We start from the raw sequence: 11,908 nt of genomic DNA on the forward strand, positions 1-11,908 counted from the left end.
AAAGGATAAATGCATAATCTCTCGAGACTGAGAGAGAGAGAAAAAAACGAATAAAAAAAATAACACATCAAAATTCCCCTTTTCCCACAGGAAATCTGCTTTTTAATGTCTCCATGATCCATAGCCCCAATACACCGATAAAACCACCATAATTATTGCACTAATATCCACCGTATTAAAACAGTCATACCACATTTATTACACACGTTGTATCACTAAAGCCTAACCCTCGCAATCGTTGTAACATTACTGCTTTCAGCGGTTCCCAGCCGAAGCAATTTGCTGACCCCAGTCCAATCACATCTCCCCAACGGCAGAGTGCCAATTGATTAAATTCTAACTATAATCCCTTTTCCTAACATCTACTTGATTTCCTACCTCCTATGCAAACCCCCGCCCAAAGTTTCTCCAGGAAAGTAATCCATAGGCCTGATTGCCCTTCCCGAATGCCACCACTGTCTAATAAGAAAAAAAAACACCATCTGGTAACATGACTTGCCTCGTGGGGCCTCCTCGAACTGGCATCTCTGTAGCTAAATCAAAGTTATTAAATCTAAGCTAAAACCTAACTTTGGGATACAAATATAGAGCCCTTATTTTCGACCCTCCCCCCAAAATAAAAAATCTAACATAAAAAAACGAAAATTAATTGGCAATCCCAAAAACATGAAATACAATCACTCCTAGTAATGATCATCTCAATTAAAATGCCACACACCATCTCTCCATAAAAATATGATTTCAATCACTATTTCTATTTTCCCAAAAACTAAGAGGTAAAAGTGTCAGTCAGAGAATTTATTTTATCTAAGGAAAGAAACCACAATCATCAGAAATAAAATAAAAATGGATACGCACACAATAAAATGGAAAAGCACAATTATGACACAGAAGAAATGGAAAATGTTTTTCACCGTACTACGGCTTCTCTGGGCATCTGTAAAATGTGCAATTGTTTAACATAGTTTTTTATCACTATTACCTTTCTGGATGGATCTTCTGTGCTATCTCTAAGCCCTTCCTCCGCAGATCACTCAAAAGGTTCCTGATCTGGAATGGTGGTCTGATCATGTTATACATAATGAGCCCTGGTGTTCTAGAAGGTTCCATGAACACGCTGTTTGGAAGAAGAACATGTTCGCATTTTCTGACATTACAATCACATGACTCTCGACCAGCAACTAGGTCAACTTACACACTGGAGCTCTCTCCTCCGAGGCTTGATAATGTTTGCCTTCGTCAGCTGTGTCGTTTATTTACCCAAAGTATTCGCTGATATTTTGAAGATTTTCCACAACACCAGCGACTGTTTGTTGAACATTCCAACCTGTTCGCGACAAAGTCTGTTGCATCCTATATTTAAATCTCTATCGCTTTCAGTAGGGCAGTTAACATATACACACACACACACACACACACACACACACACACACACATATATATATATAATATATATATATATAAATATATATATATAATATATAACATTATATAATATATATAATATATATATATATATATATATATAATATATGTATATATATGATATATATATTATATATATTATATATATATATATACTATAATATATATATATATATATATATATATAGAGTATAATATATAATATATATATATATATATATTATATTATATATGATTAAAAAATCACAGTAGATGCACGTGACTTCATTAAATAAGTGATTACCACAGGAAAATGATAGTCAGAAATCCAAGCGCTTTCGTCTTTACTAAGGCATTGTCAAGGGACGAATGAAATACAATTGGAGAGAAAGGTCTCAGGTACACAACAAGTTCAAGAATACCAGATGGTTATTTGTCAAAAGGGTAAAAATTAAAAGAGATAATCCAGGATTATCGAATATCACATGGTCACAAACCTAAACAGATTTGACCCTAACCGAAATTACAAAGTATCTTTACAGTCCAAAACATGTAAAAACTGAATACATTAATTTTGTTGCTTATATTTATCTACAACTTTTTTCATTATGAAAGCATCAAGTTTAAATAAATCAAGACTTAAATTTAGAACATTTCCATTATTTGACTTGATGAAACAAGATTCAATGATATTTTATTTAACTGTGTCATTACATGGGATTAAGGCTCTTGCTTGACTCCAGTTAATAGGATGATCTAAATCTCTCATATGTACGAATAATGCATTCGATATTTGCCCAGTTCTCACAGAATATTGACGCTCTTTGAGACGTTGTGAAAAAGATTTACCGGTCTGTCCATAATAGATTTTATCACACTTTTTGCAAGGAATTTCATATATGCAGCCTGGAAGATCTTTAGGAGAATTTTTTATTACTAAACTCTTGACATTAATATCACTGAAAACAACATTTATGTTATAAAGCTCTAAAATTCTAGGAATATCTAAAAACCTTTCATCATAGGGTATAATTTATCTAAATGGCTTGTAAATATTCTTACAGCTTTGGTAGGAAACATTTCTAACACGAATGTTAAAAACAATGTTGATTTTATAAACAAATTGAATGGTTTAAATTTGAATTTTTATTTTAATATGGTTAGTTTTGATGTTGTCTCTTTATTTACAAAAGTGCCTGTAGATGATTTACTTGAATATTTGGAGGAAGAATTAGAACGTCATGACATTCCCTTAACTGTAGCAAACCTCATTAGTCTCATAAGGTTATGTATCAAAGATAGTAAATTTGGTTTTAATGGGGAATTTTTTGTACAAACGTTTGGCATGGCTATCGGTAATCCCTTATATCCTGTCCTTAGCAATATTTACATGGAATTTTTTTAGACAAAACTCTTACCAAGAATTTTGCCCAAAAAAGTTATATGGTTTAGGTATGTGGATGATATTTTCTGTATTTGGCAAGTTCACGAAAATCTCCAGGAATTCCTTAATAATCTCAATAATTTAGTCCCTTCTATAAAATTTACTGTAGAGGAAGAAAGAAATTGTAATTTGAAGTTTCTTGATGTAACTGTCCATAGAAATGATAGAAACTTCACCTTTTCAGTCTTTTGGAAATCAACTAACATTGCCTCTTTTGTTCATTACTACTCCAATCACCATCAAAATGTTAAATTCTCTGTTTTTTCTGGGATGTTCCTAAGGACTTTACGTGTCCGTAGCCGGCAGTTTATTGACACTGAGATTAAAACTATTTATGATATTGCATTGAAACTTAAATACCCAAAGACTTTTGTAGATGTGGCATGGAAAAGAGTTAGAAAAACTTTTTATTCAACTAATGACAAACTTGAATTTAGTAAGTATAACATTCTAAAATTACCCTATGATAAAGGTTTTTAGATATTCCTAGAATTTTAGAGCTTTTTAACATAAATGTTGTTTTCAGTAATATTAATGTCAAGAGTTTAGTAATAAAAAATTATCCTAAAGATCTTCCAGGCTGCATATATGAAATTCCTTGCAAAAAGGGTGATAAAGTCTATTACGGACAGACCGGTAAATCTCTTTCGCAACGTCTCAAACAGCACCAATATTCTGTGAGAACTGGGCAAATATCGAATGCATTATTTGTACATACGAGAGATTTAACTGGAGTCAAGCAAGAGCCTTAATCCCATGTAATGACACAGTTAAAAGGAATATCATTGAAGCTTGTTTCATCAAGACAAATAATGGAAATGTTCTAAATTTAAGTCTTGGTTTATTTAAACTTGATGCTTTCATAATGAAAATAGTTGTAGATAAATATAAGCAACAAAATTAATGTATTCAGTTTTTACATGTTTTGGACTGTAAAGATACTTTGTAATGTCGGTTGGGGTCAAATCTGTTTAGGTTTGTGACTGTGAGATATCCGATAATCCTGGATTATCTCTTTTAATTTTTATCCTTTTGACAATTAACCTTCTGGTATTCTTGATCTTGTTGTGTACCTGAGACCTTTCTCTCCAATTGTATTTCATTCGTTCCCTGACAATGTCTTAGTAAAGACGAAAGCGCTTGGATTTCTGACTATCATTTTCCTGTGGTATTCGCTTATATGATATATATATATATATATATATATATATATATATATATATATATATATAGTACTTTTTGAGGTCCTTCCCAATTATTGTAATGATCATCTTATTGGGATAATAGTTATCTACTGGGAATTGAGACTCCCTCTTCTACTCAAGGCAGCTTCAGAAATCTGCACCGAAAGGATCCTTCCTAGAACCATATTTGTGAACTTCTATGCAGCTATCATGGAAGAATGTGTCATCTCTTCCAAGCACAAACCAGTAAGTCTTTGAAATCTTGAAAATGTACTATAATAACTCCATATTGTGGAGCTTTGCCAGAATGGGATCCTCATTTTCTTTGATGTCCAGATCACCAAAGGCATCAGATGGTTTACATCTGTATACATAAAGATAATGACAGTGGTCTACCAAGTGCTTCTATTGTGTCATCAGTTCGTATGTCATGTGGGTCATTTCCCAAATTTTACATGCTTGGAGGTTCTCTCAACTTCCTGTTAACAATGGCTGTCTTAGCATGATCACTTCAGTCATCATGAAGGAACTTGATAAGTGGTATCAAGGCAACAACCAAGTAAAACAACTGAATTTCACTATTTGATACTCGTATATCCTTGTAATAGATACAGAAATCAATGAAAGGTGATAATATTTCCAGGTTAAACATTTTGGAAATGACTTTCATCCAAATAACCCAATTAATTCTCAGTAAAGCTACCAACTTATTCATGCTTCCTGCTACTATTGTAAGGAATTTCCAACATCACAAAAAGGTTGGGAGTTAGTATGCCAAAACGTGATTGTCTTGTACAGGTTAAGCATGGCCTGATTTCTAATTTACTCCCTTAGCAATAGGCAATTTTTCATCCATAGCAAATAAAACTACCAGGTACTGTAGCCATTATCATTCATTTAGCCTAAAGATCCATCGATGGTAATTCCAAGACAACAGCGAATTTCTCCTACAATACAGTACAAGGACTAAATTTAGTCTATAGGAACTTAAGTTTCATTCTCAAACTTTGGTGAAAAAAAAAAATTCCTTGACAAAAATGTAAGTGGAGCGACGCAGCTACTGCAGTCTTCTTCAATGCAGTTTGTCGCTAAAAGACTACATTCATACTATTATTAATCAAAAAGGTTCCTGCTGTCACAAAAAAGGAAGCTATAATAGCATACATGAAATTGCTTGTGAATAGTAAATGTAGAGTAAAAGTTATGGATTCAATACCTTCCTTTTCATTCTTAATTAACTTTGGTGAATATTTATTCTCCTCATGAATATCCCTGTAGGCGAAGGGAAGTTAAAAGAAATGAAAAAGTAATTCCAGTAATAAATACCGCATCTACTCCAGTATCTTTAAGACTGCTGTTCTGGTACAAAAGTAAGACATTGTCGTAAAAGCTAGAGGTACTGTTAGTGAAAGAAAATGGAAATTATGGAGAAAATATATGACAAAATTGTAAGAGCACCTGAAAAGTGTGAGCAGGAATAAGGATCGAAAGAAGTTGTCTTGAAGAAAGTGAATATATGAGGAAAGATTACTGAAAATTAATTATACAAAATATGAAGTACTTATGAGTCTTGCAGCAGGCAGTACAGCGATATTTTGAATGGTTGAATGGTATATACACACACATTAGCAGATACAACTGAAGTCGTGATGATGGAGTCAGGATAAGGGATTGTCTAAGATCAAGGATAGAAACTCATGGAGTGTTGATGGTATTATTGGTTCTTTTTACGCAACAGTATGGCAGTCCAAAATAGAGCATCTTCTACTAAGGAAAAGACTAATGGTGTGGACGCAATGATAAATTGGTGAATTGCATCATGAAATGTATGCCAGAGGATAATATAAGCATTACATGACAATCAACACCAACGGTATATGATTTTAAGTAATGGCATAGTGCAGATGAAAGAGAACTTAATTGGAGGAGGACAGAAAGGTTAGTCGAGAAGAGGGTGAGCAGCCACTCGAAAATGTTGGATGAAACAATGGCAGACGTTTTTGGAGACTTCAAGAGAAAACTGAATGTGAATAAAGCTTCACAAAGATGATTGAATATAATATGAAACAACCTTTGATTGGAGACAATGGTATGCTACGGTTAATTAAAAAAAATATTATGATGGAAGTGTATCTTACAGAGATACCAAGGAGGGAGAGTGACTGATTGAGTCGAGAATCAATCTAGTTGAATATATGTTGTACATCATTTGCAGTTTAACATTCTTGTTATGATATAGTTACGAAGTTCATATTTGTGGCGCAATGGATGACTTTAATGCAATCATATTTGAGAAAAACAATGTTTTATATGGTGACAGTGACAGTTTTAAAGTGCAAGTTTTTGTGGGTTGGGATGGAAAGATGAAGCTGATTTTAAAAGCTTTATGGTTTCGTGTAACGTGAAATATGTACGTAATGTTAATATGGACAAAGAGGAAATATGGAAATCAATGGCGCCTCAGCAAAAGTTGCAGAGGAGGAAGAATTAACAGAGGGTGACGTTGGGTGTCCGAGGCTATTCTTCCTCCAGATCATCCCAGTGGAAATGGTGTTTAATTGCTAAAAGTGAATGTAAGGAGAAATGAGAAGGATCTGGAGACGATATGTGTGCGTATTATTTGTAGAGCATACAGTTTGGGAACCTTTGGGATCTGGAGTTGTTATGAACATCTGATCTTGTGAAAAGAGCGATTAACGAGACTTGAGTGGTTGAGAAAAGACGGAATGATGTATGTTTAAAATTCATGTGTTAGAGACACCCATAAGATGCTTTGAGGAATGGTGTGGTCGAGATATTATCACAACAGGCAAAGCAAATATGAGTTCAGCAGAAGTCAGGAGACGTCTTTTGATTTGTAAAAAGCTGTGGGTTTTGTGGAAGTCTTCTTTCCCAAGGATGGTTCGTCCTATATTTAGCGTTTAGAGTATGAATGTGCAAAAGATACTGCTGAGAACAACTATTGGCCCTGGACTAGATGACAGCAAGCCTCTGAACGCATAGTATGTGGATACACTCGGGTTTATATTACAAAGAGGTTAACTTCTAGATATACTTGATGACGACGATGCTAATGACAAGATCAAAACACAAAATCCAAGGATGAAGAAACAATGTGAATATTATCTTTGCCAATATTGTGTAAAGAGACATGATTTTCATAATGGAAAATACGCCTATAGCTATCTTGGAAAATAGAAAATATTTTGGAAGGAACTTACTGCTGTAAATAAGGTGTCCTTTTCACTGCTCTCGGTATGGTGCACGGTTTTCAGCATGGAAATATGATCTTAGGAGCTTCCTTTCTCCCATATATTTATGCTGGAGTAATTTGGTTCCCTTCTTGCTCTGCTTTTTATCGAATTTGCATGAACTCAGTATATAATGTAGGGAGCATAGGCCATGGCCTTTGGTTTGCAAACGGGCTCACAGAAGAAAGCGCTAACGGTAGCGTACTCAACACTCATCGATTCACTGGAACTGTGGAATAGTTATCTATAACGAAAACTGCCTGCTATCGAGTTCTAAGACATTGCGAATCATTACTTTGCTCTAGGTCCCACGGAGCCTTGGGAAACGGCGAAGGCTTTCCTTATAAGGAACATTTCAACGGCGATAGAAAAGGCATGAATGGATAATATGCGGGACGTGGTAAATATTGACGTCCAACACTCACCGTTCCATGTTCAACACTGAAGCCTGAGACAAGCTGCAGCAGCAGCAGCAGCAGGCAGGCAGCAGTGGCAGTGGCACAGCATCCGCCGTCGGAGCCTAGGGGTACCTCCTCCTACCCGGGGACTTCGTCGATCTCATTCAGCCCCTCTCAGCTGCTCTTCGCCAGGTCTGTGCATCTGATCTATACAGGAGTCCGCTCGGCAGTGAGGCTGCGCTTCGCTTCGACTTGTCTCTTCCCTCTCACACGTGCAAACAATGGCAGCGGCATTTCTAGGTCTTGTGGAAACTAAAGATTTCGCAGTAAAACATAGTCCAACTGTCATTTTTTTTGTCGTACGGATAGTCATTTCATTGTTTGATAGTGATTGAAAGGTTTCATCAAAGCCAATATAAATAACTGCATTATTTTCACCTATTTATTGTTATTTCTTTCTATATAAATTTCCTGTTACTGGTAAACATTGTTGTAAGATGAAATCAGACACACAGGAAAAAAACGAAAAGGGAGAGTGGAGTGGGAGTGAAATCAATTTAAGTGTGGAAAGACTGAAGATACTTTAGTCTGACAGAGAAACACTGGCATATAACATGAGCACTTCTGATCCAAGAATGTATCACGCTGACTAGTAAATGAGCCATGTCCTGCCTAAAGTCATATTTTATGGATTTCTTTTATTTTTATTTTCTTTTTTTTATTCCTTAACCGTAACAACTTCATCTACTTATGGAAGGAAGGTATTTCTGAGATGACTGTCGAAATACCTATTCTATCGTTTAATATAGTTTTGCTTTGCACTTTTGACTTTGTGTATGCTAAGGTGCGTCAGTATTTTGTGCAACTTAATTATTTTTATTACCTGCTTTGATAAGAAACTATATGCAGTGTGCTGAGAACGGGAGCCTTATTTGAGAAAGCCAACATCAGTAAAATGGTCACTCTGACATGAAAAGAAGGCAGAGACCCTCCACACCTACCTTTGATTGCCTTTGCAAAGAGGACTAGTGGAATGCGAAGTGAGAGAGAATCTAATTTACACACATTTATTGGGAATTCTGCAGACTTGTAATTTGCACATTGGGCATTTATGTATATAATAATATATAATGTATATTAATATAGATCTTATATATATAATTATATTCTAATAATATATATTAATATATTACTAATTATATAATATATATTAATCTAATATGTTATAATAATTTATAATATATAGATAATTTTTTTTTATATATATTATATATTATATAATATATAAATTATATTTTGATAGTATTATTAATTATAATCTATAATATATATTAATGTATATTATTATATTCTAATATATATAATATGTATAATATATAATATATATCTAATATATATATATATATATTATAGATATAAATATATATCTATATATGATATATATATTATATATGTTATAGGGTATATATAGATAGATATATATAATATATATTATGATATATGATATATATATACATATCTATCTATATATCTAAATATGTGTATATAATTGATATTCTATATTATATATATATATATATATATATATTATATATTATATATATTATGTATAGAATAGTATATATATAGATATATATATATGTAGTATATATATATATATATATATATATATATATATATATATATATATATATATATTCTATATATATATATATATATATATATATATATATTATATATATATATATTTATATATATATATATATATATATATATATATATATATATATATATATATATATATATATATATAAAATATATATATATATATATATATATATATATATATATAATATACTCTCTCTCTCTCTCTCTCTCTCTCTCTCTCTCTTTATATATATATATATATATATATATATGTATATATATTGCTTAAAAAAATCACAGTGTATGCACGTGACTTCATTAAATAAGCGAATACAACAGGAAAATTAGAAGCAGAAATCCAAGCGCTTTCGTCTTTACTAAGACATTATCAAGGAACGAATGAAATGCTGTTGGAAAAAAAAGTTATCAGGTAAACAAAAAGATCAAGAATACCAGATGGTTAATTGCCAAAAAATTAAAAATTAAAAGAGATAATCCAGGATTATCGGATATCACATGGTTACAAACCAAAACATAGATTTAACCCTAACAGAAACTACAACGTATCCATGTAGTCCAAAACATGTAAAAACTGAATATATTAATTTTGTTGCTTATATTTATCTACAACTTTTTAATTATGAAAGCATCAAGTTTAAATTAATCAAGACTTAAATTTAGAACATTTCCATTATTTGGCTTGATGAAACAAGATTCGATTATATTCCTTTTAACTGTGTCATTACATGGGATTAAGGCTCTTGCTTTTGACTACAGTTAATAGGATGACCTAAATATGTATATATATATATATATATATATATATATATATATATATATATATATATATATATATATATATATATATATATATAGATATATATATATATATATATATATATATATATATATATATATATATATAGTATATTATATATTATATATATATACATATATCTTCGCAGATGAAATAATACCGATCACTCTACAGCAACAGAGATCCCTAAACAAAACTTATTAATCATACAAGATATCAGACTAAGTTCAATAAAACAAGTGTGAGGTATTGTTATATGAGATAAAATTAATTAAAGGGCATCACTGCATCAACAACTTTAAAAGTCTAAGTATTTCCCTGGTTCTAACTCACTTTAATAAAATTGAAGGAAAACAGCACAATAACCACTATATTATTTCTACCTAAATAAAAATTCTATCACTGGTGGTCAATAAATGAAACACTAATATAAAAATTGTAAATAAAGGAAGTGATTCTTAAATTACAAAATTTACAAGTGAAAACAAGTCACAAGAAAATTTACTTTTACATGAAAACAGCACAAAGTTTAATTAATTCTTGAGTTAATTATTTAAAAAATTAAGTCATAGTTGATTTATCAAGAAAATTAATTAATCGAGAAGTTAAATCCCTCATTCAAAATTCAAACTGTTAAACAATGATGGATATTTGAAAGGAAATCTAAGTGAATGCAAACTAATTCGGAAGTGTTAAATTAAATTAAGTATGCAATGGTAAATTACTAAGAGACACCAAAGCTTATCAAACAAAATGTGAATACAAAAATATGTAAACACACAATGTGAAAAAGTACCAAAAATATGCAAACAATAAAAAGATAGTAAACTCACATAATAAAAAAACACTTCAAAAAATCAAATACAGAACACACAAATTTGCAATGTGCAAAAAATTAAATAATTTTACTCAAGCACTAAATATTTTTCTAAGTACACTTAAAACTTGTAATAACACATTGCCTGGTACCAGTTTTTCCATTTTGCTGCAGCTTCCCAAATTCACAAACAAATTTCCACAATATCTGTTCAGAGTCCATCAATAACCAGTATGTTATTAAAAAATCAAATAAATCTAAAAGTTGCAAATTAAATATATCTCATACGGGAGGAGAGAGAGAGGAAAAAGAATTGAACCTGCTCGCAACGGTTACAAGCCTAAGATATACAACCAATGCAAGTTGTCTCTAATATCAGAATACCCCTCTCTTTTATGGAAACTACTGATCAACAAGATGCAAAATAGATGACGTCAAAGCACTTTAGGTCCAGGTTTTCTGTAAAGCTCTCAACAAATTCCCTTTTTAAACGAGAGGGAAAGAGAATGATATATGATTATTAATAACTATTAACAGTAATACACGATTTCAAAACATACAATTCTCTTAACATGAAAGACATGATTGCTTATAACCATCGCAAGCAAATAGTGACGACACTCATCACATCCCCCAATCAAATTACTTACAAGTTAACAAATTCCCTTTTGACAAATCGAGAGAGATAAGAGATAATGTATCAGTAATATAAAACAGATTCATTTATTAATAAAAGAATCTCTAATTACTAAAATGGATTGAAAACTATACTCGTAAAGACACTATGAGGTCATTTCCTGCAGATGACATATTGTATTCAGAACGTTTTGTATCGAATGTTTCAGAAGCTGTGCCAAAATATTGTGCAATCGGCCACATGTACTTTTGGCCAAGGAATAAAAACGAATCTTCTATGGGTTCGATACAAAGGACTCGTTCGCCTCAA

The 11,908-nt window shown here is 31.9% G+C and overlaps 1 protein-coding gene across 1 annotated transcript in view; it reads right to left on the reverse strand.

Moving 5' to 3' along the window:
• Positions 1–7,834, reverse strand: part of LOC135224791 (uncharacterized) — a 91,825-nt gene extending 83,991 nt beyond the window's left edge. The window contains exon 1 of the mRNA XM_064264116.1: positions 7,254–7,834. The gene's annotated coding sequence lies outside the window, so the exon portion shown is untranslated. The remainder of the gene's footprint in view (positions 1–7,253) is intronic.
• Positions 7,835–11,908: the final 4,074 nt, after the last annotated feature.

This window comes from Macrobrachium nipponense, chromosome 12 (genome assembly GCF_015104395.2).
Source record: "Macrobrachium nipponense isolate FS-2020 chromosome 12, ASM1510439v2, whole genome shotgun sequence".
NCBI lineage: Eukaryota > Metazoa > Arthropoda > Malacostraca > Decapoda > Palaemonidae > Macrobrachium > Macrobrachium nipponense.